The following is a 10003-nucleotide window of genomic DNA, read 5'->3' as shown; positions in this document are numbered from 1 at the left end:
ATGCCCAATATCACTGCAACCATGCAAGCTGCCTTCATACGGAAAACAACTGATCTTGATGTACCTTGCTTTACTGTAAGTCAGTGTGAAGCGATGCACATGCTCTTTTTTATGTTCTGCTTTTGTGACTACTTGGAATGTTGTGCTTTTGTTTGTCTATCTCAGCATAATAAATAAATAATTGTGTTTTATGCTCAACTCAGTTGATTAAATGCATCCCATCAAGTTTTACAAGGTAAGCAAATGTTTGCTGCTGCCATGAAATCCATGTGATATGGACCAAATGTCCTTTACAGACACGTTGTATTTCCATATATCAAAGTGATTAAATGGCTTCTGTTTGGATATTATCTGTATTAATTATACTCTGCCTCATCTTTTTACCAATATTCAATTGATACCATTCAATTGTCCAACTTGGAGTGGATAATCTAAAGACTATTTTCTTGTGTTGGCATAGGATACAATGCTGTTACTCTCAGTATTTCGTTAGCATTCCTGTATGTATTAAGAAATGTCTCTGTGATAAAATAGTACTATTTATCATGCAAAATACACAATTTTGCAGTACTTGGAATGGGAACACCTAAAAGTATGACATTTTGGAACCGGGAATTTCAGATTTAGATGTAGATTTATGCATTGTCTCGAAAATGAAGTCTTCAGGATAGACTGCTTGTTAAAGGGCTTGTTTGTATTTGAATCCTGGCTCCTCCGATCTCAAACACCTTGCCCCTCTGTGATGTGTTCCTTTCCCTGTGAGCTCTGTTCACCAAACACAGTTATACACTTCATTGACTTGGAATAAAAAAGCTCTCTAAACTGGGATCATGATGCAGAATCAAACCCATAAACTTTGTCTATGGAAATTGAGCTTGATCCAAGGTTCAGAATTGACATGCTATAAAAACTAACTTCCTTCTCACCCCAAAATAAGTTTTGCCATGTCTGCAACTGTAGGAGATATTGTGAAGAAAACTCACACAAAACAGAAATAAATTAATTGAGCATATTTTGGGTGCGATAAAAAAGAAAGCTGATTATATCAAGGGGTGAGTGGCCCACATTAGATCAAACCATTTCAATGGTAATCAGCCATGCTAATCCTGAATTCAAGGCCTAGCTATCATTGGCGGATGGAAGATGACTGTACAATAAAACAGGATGAACAGTTGAGTGTCAAACAATGCAGTCCATGGGGTGTATTATCAGCTCCTTTGGTGTTCTTTGGGATTGCTGGGGGGATTTCTCTTCTGAAAGGCCTTACTTTCAGATATCAAGTACTCATCGAATATCCTAAACATTCCCACTGTATCTGTAACCTGGCCAATGAATCAGATTTCTGATGCGTTGATTTTCGGCCGTGATTATTTAACCAGGGCCTGCATTGTTGTTTTTATTATATAAGTCAATAATCTTTTCTATTCCCCAGATTTAGTTAATCTGCCTAATTACAAATTAGCATTCTCCACATAGCAGGCCTGGATTTCCAAATTAAGACCCCATCTTCCTGGGGAGGGTGAATCAGCCGTGCTGGCTAATACCTCCACTGAGTGGCTGACGCACAACAGCCTTCTCTTCTCCTCCTCCTTCTCCTCCCTCCATCCTCCATTCTGGGATATTGCCCCTTGATTGTTTGCTGGTAAAGAAAAAGGAGGAAGGAGGAGGGGGAAAGACAACAAGGGGTCTCTAGCTTTGGCAAGCTAATTCCTCTTTGGCTGACGCGCGTTTAAACTTATGGGCGCACGCCCTCACTTATGCAGCGATCCACTCAAACAGATCCACTCCCTCCACCCCTCGTTCTCACTCTCTCCCGCCCGCACACCGAGAGGCACACGCACTAAGTCACACACGCTCTAAGTCACACACGCTCTCTCTCTTCCTCTACGTCTCTCTCTCTCTTCCCCACCTCTCACACACACACACACACACACAGGTCCCCCTCCCTGCGTTCTGATCAGGAGCATTAATAACAATTAGGGATGCGAGTGGTGAGGTGGGGCCGAGCCTCTCCCCCTGTCTCCCACCATCACACAGGGCTGAACTCCAGAACACTGCTGCTGACTGACGATCGTTAGGTGGCGTCACTGGGAAACAGCTTCAATTAGCAGGGAAACAAGTAAAATGGAGGTTGAGGCCCGTCAAAATGTTGGGAAAGAATGAAAGGCGTGTGTGTGAGTCTGTGTGTGTGTGAGATACAGAGATGTGTTTCTTTTTGTGTGTGTGTTTTAGTGTTTGTGCTTGTGAGTGGGTGTGTTTTAGTGTGCATGTTGGAGTGTGCGTGTTGCAGCAGGAACGTGTGAGTGTGTTTGAGTAAGTGTGTTTTAAAGTGCATGTGTGTATGCATGCACGGTTATGAAGAAGGGGGTTAGGCGGTGAGGTGGAAGGGATTAGTGTGAGTGACTTACTCTGGGGTGCCCACAGCCTTGTCAACTGTACAGAAGCCACAGCGGAGGCATGAGCCTCACCTGCCTCCACAGTTGGGTTTACTGAAGCCATCAGCAAATGCGACAGCTATCACATTAACACACTGCCTGTTGGACTATACTGTGCTTCGCATACCTGAATTAATGAACTCATTCTAAATCAGCAAGTGCATTTTATTATCCTGCATGGGATATTTGGCATTTCGGATTTTTTTGTGATGGCAAATTTGAACTGTATGTTTTTGTCATCTCTTTTGATAAGTGGTAGCATGGTGTTCTGTTAGTTAGCTATCAAATATTTATTGTAAACAAGTTTTGGAACTCCAGGGATGAAGGGGGTGGTCAGAGTCTCACATCCCACCCAGACTCGAAAGGAAACATAACATCTTTTCTCTTGAAGTCTTAAAACGAGAGGAAGATGAAAAAAAGGAAATACCATCCTTTCTTTGCAGTCCCTCGTCAAATCCAGAGTTGAGGGCAAAGAGGGTAGAAATAAACAGATTTGAAAAAGCAATCAACATTTCCCCAAAGCTCCCCCAAGCTCATTTGCATCCGATCCCGAGATCATGTTTTATTTATCAGTAATCACAACCAATCAGGAGAGAAATTAATCAATGAAGGCGCTAGCAGAAGCCATATCCGGCCATCTGGGGGTCGCGCTTATCCCTCCGCCCCCTGGCGTACACACACACACACACATACACACCACAGACACACACATGCACTCACACACAAACAGAGAGACACACAAAAACATGCAGGGTGACACACACACATGCCCCTGTGCCACCAGCCCCCTTACCCAAATCCCCCCCCCCGCCCCCAGCCCCCCACCACCTCCACCACCCTTATCCCTTTCCGCTGGGCTTGTCATACGACCATATTTAGGTGACTGTTTTTTTTCCCCTTTCCTCTCCCTCTCTCCCAATGAGCTCTAAGGAACTCCATATGGCCTGGATCAAAGGTGTTGCTGGGTGCATGGTTCTGCTTTATTGCCAGCCGCCGCTGTTAATTAGAAAACAAGATCAGAGGCAGTATTAAAATCCAATTAAATTGATATGAACAGATTGCCAAGTGATGTTCGCTAATGTATAATTGAGCACCATGCAAATTTCAGTGGCTGCCTTTTGTTTTTTCCTGTCTCCCTGTCTATCTCCCGCGCACAGAATGAGCAATGGAGCTTGAAAGTTTCTCTCAGTTTTGTTGTTTGTTGTTTTTTTGTAATTCCCCCATCATACTCTCACATGGACTGAAGATTAACAAGTTACAGTAATGCTTTAGGATGGGGGCATTGTTTTCACCAGGGAAGTTGGAGGGATAACTTTCCCATGATGCATTACGGGACTGACAGTGGGAGTTAAGGTGGTAGTGTACCATATCCCAAGATCCTCTGCCCCTTTGACTGGAAAGAAAGAAGAAAGTAGAGCGAGCGTCTGGATGCCGTCTTCATCTTTCTGGAAACTGTTTCTGGAATATGTTTTTGTGTGTGCATTATATGTGTGTGTGTGTGTGTGTGTGTGTGCGTGTGTGTGTCTGTTTGAGAAGAGGGGGAGGGGGGTACATGGGAATGTACGTGTATGTGCGTGTGTGGGGGGGAAGGCTGTCAGTATGTGTATGTACTGTAGGTGTGTATTTTCAGGCAAGGCCAGAGTGACATGACTTCACAAAACCGGACTGAGGCGACATTTCAGACCCACCAAATAATGCTCAGCAGGTTTAGAAGACATCAACAGCCTCTTTTATTGTACATGCAGACACTTCATAATGAGTCTGTACACTGGGTTTGTTGATCCTTTCCATTTCCTAAATACCCACAAATGATTTACACTTCAAAAGATTAATTCCCAAGGCAGAGTCCACCGTTGTAAGGAAATTCTGAATAATCAATGGAAGTCATTCAGCACACCCCAGCCGCCATATCTGTCACTACAACTCATTCGTACCAAATGACTGATCCCATCAACCTCTTGAGGAGACACAGGGTCAACCAGGTTGTGCAATTGGGATTAGGGATTATTATTCATGATTATAATGCACTTGCCTAGGTTTTTTTTTACATGAAGAATTCATACAAAATGGTCAAACAGCTTTAGATCAGAAAGGATTTCTTTGTGTACTTAGCTCCTGGGCTCTTGGTCAAGGTCTTGCTGGCGTCACAGATCCAAAGCCTTGATGTGGATGAGGGCTGAAGTCACCTGGTATCAGATGACATCAGTGATGTATTCTTTTGAAGTCACTGTCTTGAAACAGTACTGCCTTATTCACCTTGGGTTTGATGGTGTGAACGCGTGTGTGTGATGGCACGGTCGGAGTGTGTGCCAGAGGTGTGTGTATGAATAGGGTTTGTGTGTGTGTGTGTCTCTCCAAGTCTTTGCATGTCGCTCAAAACAAAGTCACCCTTGTTTCGTTTGTGCCCTCGTCTCTCCGTGTCTTACGTGGCGTTGGAGCCGCATCCCAAACAAAGGGGATGATGACTAAGGACGAGCGGTGTCGGAATTGCACGCCGTTCGTCGCATCGGCAATCACCCCACCCCCCCTCCCTCCCAATAACCACCGCCATTGACAAGAAAAGTTTTTAATTAGTGAATGAGCTCAATCACATACATTGTCAATGCGTCCCTCCTTCCAACCCCGTGACAACAGAGTGGGCGAGGGGGGGTGGGATAGGCAAGAGAGGGCATTATGGTAAACGATGTTTTGAATAACTGCAATTTCTCTCCGAACAACCCCCTAATCAGATGTCACGATCCTGGTCCCCCCCCCCCTCAACCCTCCTCCCCCCCTCTTGCTGCCCTTGGTGTGGAACGCACCGGAATGTTTGTCGGAACGCCGGGGGACGGCGAGCGCAGCCGGGACGGGGCGTGCGAGAGAGGAGGGATGGATGAGGGGACAAGTGGGTGCAGCTGGTGGCCTTTTGTCTCTCTCTGGTCCCTCCCCTCTTCAGCACGGTCCTGAAAGGTCCTTGGAATCCGTTTGGAGCGTCACAGCAACAAAAAAAAGAGAAACCTTCCCGTACAAGACACCATAATGACATGCTAATGTGATTGTCAGGAAATAAAAGTGGAGAGATCGGAAATTGCGCCAATTCTCCTCCATAAATGGGCGACAACCCCCCCCCCCCCCCCCCCTTTTATAAATAGTGATAAAAACGTTGATAAATCCCAATAAAATGGGGATTTGAGATATGTGAATATAGGGAAAGGGGTGGGCTGTGTAAAAGAGAGAAAGGGTTGAGGGATGGATGGGTGGATTCAAGGCACCGTTTTGGGCCCCTTGTAAGACTGGGCTATTCGATTGAAGCTGCATCCTATTCATCTTCTACACCTCCTGATATTGTCCTCTCATTGTTGAGCACATGCCAAAAGCAGTCTTAAATATTAAAATATATGGATCTTTTGCTCAAATGAACGACACAAAAAAACAAGACATGACAATGTACAATAGGATCCCTTCCACCCTAACCAGTTTCAATGTTCATGTAACATCTTTTGTCTCTAACATTTATGTCAGGAATGTCACTCTGCATCACACCTGACCAACCACTTCCTCAGAGCTACTTTGTTTGAGTCACAGACTTATTCCACTGAAGTCTCCCTGCAACCAGCTGTGGTGAAGTGGGCCTGTTCGCATTAGAAAGACCGGCACACTCATCTTACTGTAACACGGCAACACCTGATTACTCAGCTAGCCCTTAGGACCGCAGGGAGAATAACCAATATGAAAAGGAATGGAAGAACAGATGAGTATTGTTAAGGGTACGGGGCAGGGAGGACGTAAAAGAGAGAGAGAGAGAGATAGAGAGAGAGAGAGAGAGAGGAGAGAGAGAGAGAGAGAGAGAGAGAGACAGAGACAGAGACAGAGAAAGAGAGTGAGAGAGTGAGAGAGAGAGAGAGAGAGAGAGAGAGAGAGAGAGAGAGAGAGAGAGAGTGAGAGAGAGAGAGAGAGACAGAGAAAGAGAGAGAGAGAGAGAGAGAGAGAGAGAGAGAGAGAGAGAGAGAGAGAGAGAGAGAGAGAGAGAGAGAGAGGGTAACAGAGAGGGAAACAGAGAAAGAGAGAGACAGAAACACTACAAGAGGTGGTGAAAGGGAGGGAGAAAACTATGAGTAATCAAGGAGAACGATTCCCTGTGGTGTAGACATGTCACTGTACATTACTAAAGCACACCAATTCCCAGGCTTCCAACTTAGCATTCATTTAAAGCACATTAATGTAGGACAGTAGCATTAGTGTCCGACCATTACATGCAAGTGGGGCTGAGGTAGGGGGTGGTCTTCCCATTCTCCCCTTTATTAAAGTCATATTTTGCCTTGACCAGATGGTAGTGTGTGTTTGTGTGTGTGTGCATGTGTCTGTATGTGTGTCTTTGCTTGGGGGTGGGGGGCAGAGGAGGCGCAGGGTGTGTGTGTCTATATGTCTATGTGTGAGAGGTAGGGGAGCAGTGTGTTTTTAGGGGGGTAATGTGTGTGTGTGTGTCTATATACGTGTGTGTGTGTAGCTCTGTGTGTGTGTGTCTAGATGTGTGTGTGTGTCTGTGTGTGTGTGTCTAGGTGTGTGTGTGTGTGTCTAGGTGTGTGTGTGTGTGTGGGGAGGGGGGGGATTCAGGCCGGATATCAGGGATATAAGGGAGAGACTCAGAGCATAATTAAAAGAGACACCTTGCCCTGCTCCACTTCCTCAGGTTGCCATTAAGAGGCCTGGCATGTGTGTGCGTGTGCATGATAATGAATATGCTGTGCATGTATATATATAGAGAGAGAGAGAGAGAGAGAGAGAGAGAGAGAGAGAGAGAGAGAGAGAGAGTATGTTGTCTGTGCACTATGATTGACAATTAAAAGTATCATTGAGCAAAATAGGCCCTACGTTGACATACATGTCAATTCATAGGATTTCACTGGCCTTTAACCTCCAAACAACCTGCTCAAACTTGGCAGCTACTCAGGAGATTATACTGTATATTGGTATATTCTCATAATGTTGATTAAAATAAAACATGTATATGTTTGGAAGGCTTCTGGAGGAGAGGTAAAGAAAAACATATGTAATTGAAAAACAAAACTACTTCTTCCATAAATTAGCCACTGGTTAGAGTGCGTTTTAATAAATGTGTTTAATTAAAGGATTCCTGTTGATTCCCAAGACAATTTCTTACTCATCTCTCTTCCCCACCACCTCTCAGGAGATACATTTTTGAGGATTTGAGATTACAGCCATGTGTAATAACCATACTGTACGTGTTTCATCAGTTTAACTGATATGTTTTAAATGTCATTTCAGAGAACAAGAATGTTTACCGTTTTTAGATTTTCGGCAAAAATACTAATAATTATGGTGTAGTATTTGTTCTCTACTACCTACTTGTCGGAAGATATTCAAAATCACGCTCATTATTTTACACACTGTGATTTTGTTGTGGCAAATGGTGGTTTGGATAGCTCTCTTGAAAGTGACCTTTTCCTTTCATATTCAAATAAGGGTCACATTTGTCAAGAACTGTTCATCCAATCCAAATTGTTGCTCTGACCTGGAGTGTGGATTCTTTCATCCAGGGCTTCCTGTGTGCATGCTACCATCTCATTTAGCCCTGTGGGACAAATACAGTCACTTTTTCTGCCACCACCTTACACATAATCACACACAAACACACTCACACACAAGCACACATGCACACACACACCTTTCAATTAACTATTTTGACCTGGCTGGAGCGCCCTCTGTTTACTCTGTAGAGCTGTACATCATTGCATGACAAACACACACAAACACACACACCACACACCGTGAACCTCCCACGTTATTGTCTGTTTGTGCACAGCATGTGTGTGTAACACACACTCCTACAGAGAGCTACAGGCAAGCACAGATGAGAGAGGAACAGGGAGAGCTAAAGCTGGCACCAGACAGGGGTGGGGAGAACGGCTAATTGGCCCAGATATCCCAATATGAAATATTCATGGTGGCGCTGAAGAAGAAGAGTGAGAGGGAGGAAGAGAGGAGTGAAAGAAGAAGAAGAAGACAGACTTACTGTACACCTCTTTAAAAGGGAATTTGGAATGTAATGATGAGGTTGGAGTATTATATCTATCCTTCTTGACTGCAGTGCGCCCCACTGACACACTTAGCGGGAGAGCCATGGCGCGGCAACTCCCACCCACCCACACACTCCCGCTCCCACGCACTCCCGCCTACACACACACCCACACTCCCGCCCGCCCACACACACACACACACACCCGCCCGCCCACACACACACGCATACAAATATTCTTTTCACACAAAAACAGACCTGTTTCTCACACACACACACTCATGCCATCATACACACACATGCTACAACGTAAACATGCGTACACATCTGCATGCCCGCGACAACCCGTGTGCAGAGTTGAACTTCAGCAGCAGCTGCTGGTGATAAATGTAGGCCTGGTGGATTCTGCTCACAAAAACAACAGTGCAGCAAAAGTCACATGACCTACATTCCCTCTGTACCACACGCACACCAGAGAAGTAGATCTCAGGTACAAATACTGTACAGCTGGCCTGAACCAGGCCAGGGAACAGGAGCACACACACACAAACAGCAACACACACCCAAAACCTCTTTCACACTTCGGCAGACAGTACTCTATCATGGAATCACCTATCAGGAATGACTGTAAAAACAGCAGGTATCGTGTTTCGTAGTCTTCCATGATAAAGAGCTTGGTGATTTCTAGAGTGGGCAAACTCTTCCACTTTGAGCCCTGGCATCTATGGTGCGCAGAACACAGCCTCTCAACACTGTGCTATACTTTGCTCATATTATTTCTTAACTTACAGGTTTAAGTAATAGCCTTCTTTACCTTATGGACTTGCTTAGCTCATAGCTTGGCTTAGCGTTCCTTAGTCACACTGTGAACCTGTACACAGGGGACAGTCATCGCTTTCACTTATGAAGGTAATTACTATTTTGCGTTTTCGATACAATGACTACCTACACAATTATTGTTGTGATGGGACAATAAGGACTCTTTTGTGGTTTGTTTTATGTGTGCAGGTTTTAAAAATGCGTTGCTGGCATGACGGCACTGGGAATTGTTTCAGACTAAACTTTTAAAAGTGTAAACCGTGTAGGAAAGATTTTGAGTCAGTGAGGACCTTGTTTGTGACATTTACTATCCATACAGTTGCTGATCACACCTACAAACATTTTCACAAACAAAAGCACAAAAGCCAGAGCAATGTGACTGCCCCAATCCCAATTTTGTTGCATTACAATATTACATTATTATTACAGTGACTGCTGAACAACAAAAATCAGACCGTTTTGTTCTATAACAATACAATTCATTAACAATCTTGAGACATATAGGAAAAAGAGACTTCAACAAGCAAACGAATCCCTATTCAGTATTTTCTTTGCAATGATGCACAGTCATACGGTTACTAATTTGTAGCTGCTGAGAGAAGTCTACTTCTTTTCCTCTCCACCCTCTCAGCTGTCATAATCACTGGGGAATGTATTGGATGATGTCCCCCTACCTTCTGCTGCTCCTAGTTCTGGAGCCACTGTGCTGTCACAGGAAGACTGTGCTGTCACA

The sequence above is a fragment of the Hypomesus transpacificus genome, chromosome 3 (assembly GCF_021917145.1).
Source record: "Hypomesus transpacificus isolate Combined female chromosome 3, fHypTra1, whole genome shotgun sequence".
Lineage (NCBI taxonomy): Eukaryota > Metazoa > Chordata > Actinopteri > Osmeriformes > Osmeridae > Hypomesus > Hypomesus transpacificus.
Note: the sequence above shows the minus strand (reverse complement) of the source record.